Consider the following 8,369-nt stretch of genomic DNA (forward strand, 5'->3'; position numbering starts at 1 on the left):
CTGCTAGTCCGCTGGGGATTGAGCCCACAACCCAGGCATGTGCCCTTGACCAGAATTGAACCTGGGACCTTTCAGTTCACAGGCCGATGCTCTGTCCACTGAGCCAAAACAGCTAGGGCTACTCTCTCTCTCTTTTTTTATTGTGATAAAAAATACATAACATAAAGTTACCATTTTAAGTGTACAATTCAGTAGTGTTAATTGCATTAACAATGCTGTGCAACCATCACTGCTATTTCCAGAACCTTTTCATCACCTCTAACAAAAACTCTGTACCCATTAAACCATAACCCCCAACCCCCACTCACCCCTCCACCCAGCCCTTGGTAATCCCTAACAATTCGCTGTCTCTATGAATGTACCTATTGCAGATATTTCATATAAGTGAAATGATGCACGACCAGAGCTTTTATGTCTGACTTATTTCACTTAGCACAATGTTGTCACGATTCATCCATATTGTAGTATGTCTCAGGACTTGATTCTCTTCTATGAGTGAATCATATCCTATGGTACGGATTCACCACATTCTGTTTATCCATTCTTCCTTTGATGGGCATTTGTCTTGGCTATTGTGAGCGGTGCTATGATGAACATTCATGTAAAGGTTTAAGTCCCTGTCTTCAGATCTTTCAGGTATATGCCTAGGTGTGGACTTGCTGGGTCATGTGGTAATTCTACATTTAACTTTCTGAGGAACCTTCAAACTTTTTCCACAGCAGCTGCAGCAGTTTGCATTTGCACCCACACCCCACCCTGGAGGCTCTGGGAGGGCTAGGAGAGGCTCCGGATGGAGTGTGGGATGGGGCGAAACTGTCTATCGTGCACTTGCATCATCAGAACGGCTTTTTACAGGTCGTGTCAGCTCCAATGGCCTTGTCCAAATGGCTGGATTCAGACAGCATTTACAAACTCACATATCATTTCTCAACCTCCATCATTTCCTTCTGCCTCTCCCACCTGCTCCTGTCCTTGTGCTTCCCAGCTCAGCTAATGGCAAGCCATCTACTCAGATGCCTATCTCAAGATCTCTCCAATGTACAGGAACAGAGAGTTCAGGAACCACAACCCCGAAGGCCAGACCCAGTCGAGGCTCTACTCCCCAAAGCCCAGTGCTCATCACCTCCTCCGCCCAGGGACAAGGCCCCAAAAGCTCCCACACTGCAGATGGCAGGCTGATTTCAGGCATATTGCACATACCTCAGCCCCAGCCACCCGATACCCCACACCCTTGCAGCTCGGACAGCCCAAGCAAAGAGCCTCCTCCCATCTAGAAGAAAGCAAAGGCTAGGTGAGGCCAGACAGACAAGACAGCTCAGCCAACCCTTGAGTACCAGGGTTTGGGCCTGGAGGCAAAAAGAGGGGACACAGATGAGGTTCGGTCAGTAAAGGCTTCCTGGAGGAGGGCAGGTGGTCAGGGAGGAACTTCTGGAGGGTAGGAGGACGGGATGCTAAGCTTGAAGGGAACCGAGAAAACCGCTGCTGTGTGTTGGCCTGGCGGGAGCTTGGTGTTCTGGGGGGGCTTCAGCCACTCATTCTGTAAATACTTTTGTCTACGAAGTGCCAGGCACTGTTTTAGGCAGTGGGAGTACACCCATGGACACAACAGACAAAATTTACTGTCCTCCTAGATTCTAGCGATGGGGAAGACAATTAATAAGAAGAATAAGCAAAAATGTAAAATATGTTACATGATTGTAGTGCTAAGGGGGGGAAATAAAGCAGGAAGTGGGTAGGGAATGGTGACAGGGGAACTGCAATTCCAGATGAGGAGGCCAAGGAAGGCCAGGAGCAAGCTAGGCAGAGATTTGGGGGCAAAGTGCACCAGATAGAAGGAAGGCGAGTCCACAGGCGCTGAGGCTAGGGAAGACCCGTGCACACACAGGACAGCAAGGAAGCCAATGAGGCAGGGCAGCGGGAGAGCGGAGAGGCACGGACAATGAAGCCAGAGCTTCCGTATGAGGTTTGAGAAGGACCAGCTCACATAGGTTCCTTCAAGCCATCTGATGCCTTTGACTGTCATCTAAGTAAGAAAGAAGCCAGTGTTGCATTTGGAACAGAAAGGGGTGGCAGTGTTAGCAACAGATGAATGGGGCAAGGGATAAAGCAGGGAGGCCAGCTACAAGCTATTGCAATAAAGGGGGGGGGGGGGGGGAGACTCATGGCTTTAATGTTAAGAGGATGACATGAATGGAGTCCATGAGAAGTGTCCAGATTCTGAAAATATTTGAAAATAGCACCAAAATGAGTCACTGACATTGAATGCAAGGTATGAGAAAAGAGAGTCAATAATGACTCTACGTGTGTGCCATTTACTCAAAGAGTAAGTGAGAAGGTTGAGAAGAGAATAAGGAGTAGGTTGCCGGGCAAAATACAGGGCACCCAAGTAAATGTGAATTCCAGAATAACAACAAATAATTCTTCTTAGCAGAAGTATGTCCCATGCACTGTCTGAAATTCAAATTTAACTGAGCGGGGTTTGTTTTTGTTTGCTTTGCTCCTAAATCTGGCAATCCTAAGGAAGGGGCTTGTGATACCTACTAGGTTTCCATAGGGAGGGGTCCAGAAGCAGCTGCAGAGAATGGTCTGGAGTCAGGGAAGGCGGGGGTGGGTGGAAGGGTGGGAAGAGATCAACCAAAGAACTTGTATGCATATATGCATAACCCAAGGACACAGACAATAGGGTGGTGAAGGGCTGGGGTGGGGACAGGGGAAGGCTAGAAGGGGTCAATGTGGGGGGAAAGAGGACATGTAATACTTTCAACAATAAAGATTGATTTTTTTTTTTTTTTAAGGGAAATGTCTGGGCTGAAGATGAGTAACTAGGAGTTGTCAGCCTAATTTTGGAATTTAAACCCTGAGACTTGATGACATTACCAAGAGACGGAAGACAGGGGACAGAGTGCTAGGCCTTTGGCCCGGGGCACTCCAGTATTTAGAAGTCAGGGAGATCTGGAGGCACCAGCAAAGGAGACTGAGAAAGAAAGGCCAGAGGGAAGAAGAAGAAGAAGTCAGGAGAGAGTGGTGCTCTGGCGGCCAAAAGCTGCTGGGAGTGCAGGGCAAGATGAGGGTTGAAACTTGGCGGTGGGATTTAGCTATGGGAACCTTGGGTGGACTATGAAGAGGAAAAGCCTGATTAGAGTGAATTCAAAAAAGACAAAACAATGGAGATAATGAATCAAGATAACTCTTTTATAAAAATATACTAGAGGCCCGATGCACGAAATGCAAGAGTAGGCCTTCCTCCCCCAGCTGCTGGCACCTGGGACCCGGGCTTCCCTCAGAGTCCTGGCTTTGTCCAGAAGGACATCCAGTCTAATTAGTCTACTACACTTTTATTATTATAGATACTTTTTCTAATTTTAGAGAGAGGAAGGGAGAGGGATAGAGAGATAGAAATATCAATGAGAAAGAAACATCAATTGACTGTCCCCTGCTTGCCCCCTACTGGGGATCGAGCCCACAACCCAGGCATATGCCCTGACCAGGAATCAAACCCATGACTTCTCGGTTCATGGGTCAAACCACTGAGTCACACTGGCCAGGCAAGATAACGCTTTTGAGGAGATTTGCTATAAAGAAATGGGAAAAAATGAGGCAGATGCTGGAAGAGGTGGGGTCAGGGGAGGTTTATTTGTTTGTTCTTAAGATGGAGAAATACCAGCATAGTTATTGTAATGGGAGAGAGCCAGTGAAGAGCAAAAGGGTGGTGATGGAGGAGAAAGAGAGGAGGTAGAGCGAGGTCCTGGGTGGCTGAGAAGGTGGGATCCAGTAGACATGTAGAATGGTTGAATCCTAGCAGCAACTTAGAAAGTCATGTATTACCTCCTTTATTTGAGGATAACGTTGTGCAGGCAGAAGTTGCAAGTAACTCTGGGTGATCTTGAAAGGAAAACATTATAGCCTGGGTCTGGGACATCTCTTCCTCCCTAGTCATGGCCCCGGACATGCTGGGACAGGGCTGGCAGCCTCCATCGCTCCACCTGGCCTGTTTCCCAGTGGGTTCCACCTGCCCCACCTCTCTGCTGCACACACACGAACACAGGGAAAATCCCAGCCAGAGAGAGACGGCCCTGCCCCTTCCCAGGAAGCCCCTGCCTGAAGTCTGGGCAGAGTTGCCAACACAGGGGGCGGCCAAAGAGCAAGACCAGCCTGGGCCAAGCCTGGGCCAGAAGAGGTACAGTGACAGGCTTGGGATTCGCCACCCTCAGAGAGCAGGTGTGGGCCCTCGGGGAAATGGGGGTGGCTGGGAAGCTGCCAAGACCAGGTACAACACAGCCTTGCCCCGAGGCTGGGGGATGGCCTACATGGCCTCCCACACACTACCTTGCTCAGGCAGCAGCACTTCAATGTGGGACAGCAGGGCCTCAGAGCCTCTTTCTGGAATGGAGACTCTGACAGCTCCTTCCAGAACAGGCAAAGGCCAGTTGTTGGGGTCACTGCCTGAAGTCGGGAGTGAGGGGACAGCATCTGGCAGGGTCAGGATGTTCAGACCTAGGCACTGAAATCCCCTGGTCACCAGAGAAAACAAAAAACAACCGCCCAGAGACACCACCACCGCCACCACCTCACACATAACCACAGCCTCACAAAACCCTACCAGCCACCTCCACAGTCACACACATTCACAGCCACACACGCCAAACATGCACACACTCCCATGCTGCCCCTTTCACACACAGGTACCCAATCTCAAGTACAAACAGCTCTCACACAAAACCTCATGTGCAGCCAACATTTACTTTACAAATAGTAACTGGGTGTCGGCTACTTCCAGGCCCTGAGATGCAGCAGGAGCCTAACCAGCCAGCTCCCTGCTCTCCAGGAGGTCATTTCAGACAAGGCCCCGAAGAGTCACTGCTGAGGAAGTGGGTGAGATAACTTCCGAGGGGGAGACCAGGGACTACCTCTACCAGAGGTGAGACCTCGATAAGGAGGAGGAGTTGCCTGGCGAAGAGCAGTTCAGGCCGAGGGAACAGCAAACGCAAAGGCCAGAGGGTGGACGGAACAAGGCCAGTGTGACTGGAGACTAGTGCTCATGGGAACGTGTGGCAGGAGGTGAGGCAGGATGAGCTCATTTGGGGCTTTGTAAGCTAGTCCCAGGGGAGTGGGTGTTAGTATAAAAGTAATGATAAGTTACCACAAGGTTTTAATAGGGAAATGGCATGATCTGATTTATATTATTAAAGCCCTACTTTAGCTAGAAGAAACCTGGGAGAATTTTTTTTTTCAATTCTCAGAGTGGGGAAGGCATTTCTAGTTATGAGCAAAGCCTGAGGCCATCAAAGATAAAATGGATACATTTGACTACCAAAGAAAGTTTAATTCTACACAAAGTCAAAACGCAAGTGTCCAACTGGGAGGGGGGAATCTTTTCTATTTGTACCATTGACAGCAGGCTTCTTTCTTTAATATGTAAAGAGCTCCTGAGAAATAAATAATAAAAAGCCAATCATCCCACTGAAAATTGGGCAAAGGCAAAGGACAATTCACAGAAAAAGAAACACAGGTGGCTCCTAAGTATGTGAAAAGATGTTCACTGTCACTCAGAAGAAGAGAAATGCAAATGGAAAATGTAATGAGGTACCACTGGCAAAGATCATTCAGTTTGGTAATGCTCTATATTGACCAGGACATGAGGAAACAAGCCCTCTCATCTCTGCTGGTAGCGTAAACTGATACATCTATGGAGGGGATTTATCAAAATGTCAGGGTGTTTTTGTCTTTTTTTTTTTTTAGGGTTTTGTTTGTTTGTTTGTATCAACATTTTAAATGGGTCTACAACTTTAACCCAAAAATTCCACTTCTAGAAATATATCTTATAGATATAATTTTTAAAAATCTGTTAATGATGCTTTGTCCAAGGATATTTCTTATAATGTGTTTATAATAGAAAGAAATATAAGATTGGAAACAGCCTTAATTTTCATGAATAGAGAACTGATTAAATAGATTATGGTACATATACTATTCAGCTGGTGGTTGTTTTTTAAGAGGCAGCTCTACATCTACTGATAGGAGAAAATGGAATACTATTCAGCTATTTAAAAAAAGAATGAGCTAGGTCTATAGCCACTGAGAGAGGACAATGTCTTCTTTTTTTATTGATTGATTGAGAGAGAGAGAGAGAGAGAGAGAGAGAGAGAGAAACATTGATTTGAGAGTGAAACATCGATCCGCTGCCTTTTGCACACCCCCTACTCAGGATCAAGCCCACAACCCAGGCATATGCCCTGAATAGGAATCAAACCGGCAACCTTTTGGTGCACCGGAGGATGCCGAATCAACTAAGCCACACTGGCCAGGGCAATGTCCTATATTTTGTTAAATGCAAACAGCAAAGTACAAAACACATGGGCATAGCATACTTCCATGGGGTAAATGTATGAAGAGTACTACTAATATATCTATGTAGTCAACGATGCAGTTCATCTCAGGACAGAAAACAAGTAACTGGAAACCTGGTGGTCAGGGAGCAGCCCTGGCCACATGGTCTGGTGTTTGGGGGGAAGATAGGAATCGCGCTAGAAATGTGGGGTTCGTCAGCAAATGGATGGTAGTGGGATCCCCAGGACTGGAGGAGCTCATCCAGGAAAGAGGAGGCTGAGCCCTGGGACATGCCCGTTCTGGAGGCCGGGAGGGAGGCCTCTAATGTACAAGGAAACGGGAAATGTGGTGTCAAGGAAGCAAAAGAAGAAAGTGTGTGAGAAGGAAGGGGTGGTCAGCTGTGTCAGGTGCTTCTGAAAGTCCAGGAGGATGGGGACAGAGAAGTGGCTATTAGATCTAGCATCATGGAGTTCCATGTGACTTTGATAGGGTTGTCTTTAGTGACATGATAGGAACAGAAACATTGTTCAAATGGGTTAAAGAGTGACTAGGAGGTAAGGAAGTGGGTATTTCGTTTTTTAATTTTTGCTTTTTTAAAATATGTTTTTATTCATTTCAGAGAGAGAGGAAGGGAGAGGGAGAGAGAGAGAGAAACATCAGTGATGCAAATCATCGATCAGCTGCTTCTTGCACGCCCCCTACTGGGGGATCAGGCCCACAATCCCCGGCATATGCCCTGACCAGAAATCAAACCATGACCTCCTGGTTCATGGGTTGATGCTCAAAGACTGAGCCACACTGGGCAGGTATCTGGTTTTGCTCTGAAATGCAGCAGAGCAACAGGTGGTCGGAGCAGGTGGCAGAATTATGGACCCCATCATACTCACACATCTCCCCACACCAGCTCAGGCACAGAACCACCTCGACCACCCCAGCACTGCTAAGTCTCAGCAATGATTTTGCAGGCCAGGACCCAGAGAGTGGGCACATGGCTGAGGCCCCCCATAACTGGTTCTGTGTAACCCTGGGCAAGTCACCTACCCTCTCTGTGCCTCAGTTTTCTCATTCATAAAAGTGAGAAGGCTCGCACCACCGTCCCCCGCACCGTGAAGATGAAATGAAGCCTCGGGAATTGCCTGGCACAGAGATGTCTCAGAGCCCCCCCACCCACCCAGTCCCTGTTAGCTCTCTATCACCATGAGTAGGGTGACAGTGTCATTGATCTTCCCAAGTTTGGGGGCACTTTTGAGGATAAAGGAGGGGGCGCCTTTAATTACACCAATGGGTGCTCCTGGGGAAATGAGTCACCCTGGTGTCAGCAACAGCATTGCTGTTGAAACTGCAGGGCTGAAGCCCTATGTGACTAAGATCCCAGGACTCCTGGGGAGACCGGAAACACGGGGGTTACCTTCGAAAGGCTGGGGTGCCAGGGGCGCTCATTCGTTTCCTAATCAGGGCCCGCTAGTCAATGAGACCAAGCGCCCTAGTCCCCAGAGCGCAGCCCTGCCGCAGGCCCACCTCCCTCCGCGGGGGGCTCTGCACGCACCCACCCCACCTCCTCCCACAGGCTCTGCCCCTCGTAGTAATTCCTGGCAACGACCTGCCCCCACCCCGTTTCACCTCCAGGCACAGGATTCGCTTCGCCCCCTCCCACCCGGGTTCTCCAAAGAGCACCTGCTTCATTGGAGGACACAGAGAGGAGGCAGCACGGCCGCCGAGGACCCGTCGTGCCGGGAAGGCAGGTCCCCAAGAGTGCTCCCACGCGGGTCGGGGCGGGCGGGGACCCTGACCTGCCGGACGCGGGCACGGTACCAGTGGTAACACACGTGGGCGAGTGGTGATTGCAGTCCGTGCCCGGGCCACGGCACTTGACGGTTTATAGTGCTTCACGCCCCTAATCTCATTGGAGCCTTTGCAACAGCCCTGCCCATGGCCACCGAGGCCCCTGTTCACACATGAAACACCGAGGCTCGGACCCGGCAGACACCTGCGCTCCAGCGAGGGTTGCCCTGGGAACGCGCCGCAGCGTCGGGGCTAGAGCC

Source organism: Myotis brandtii, unplaced genomic scaffold (assembly GCF_000412655.1).
Source record: "Myotis brandtii unplaced genomic scaffold, ASM41265v1 scaffold274, whole genome shotgun sequence".
Taxonomy (NCBI): Eukaryota; Metazoa; Chordata; class Mammalia; order Chiroptera; family Vespertilionidae; genus Myotis; species Myotis brandtii.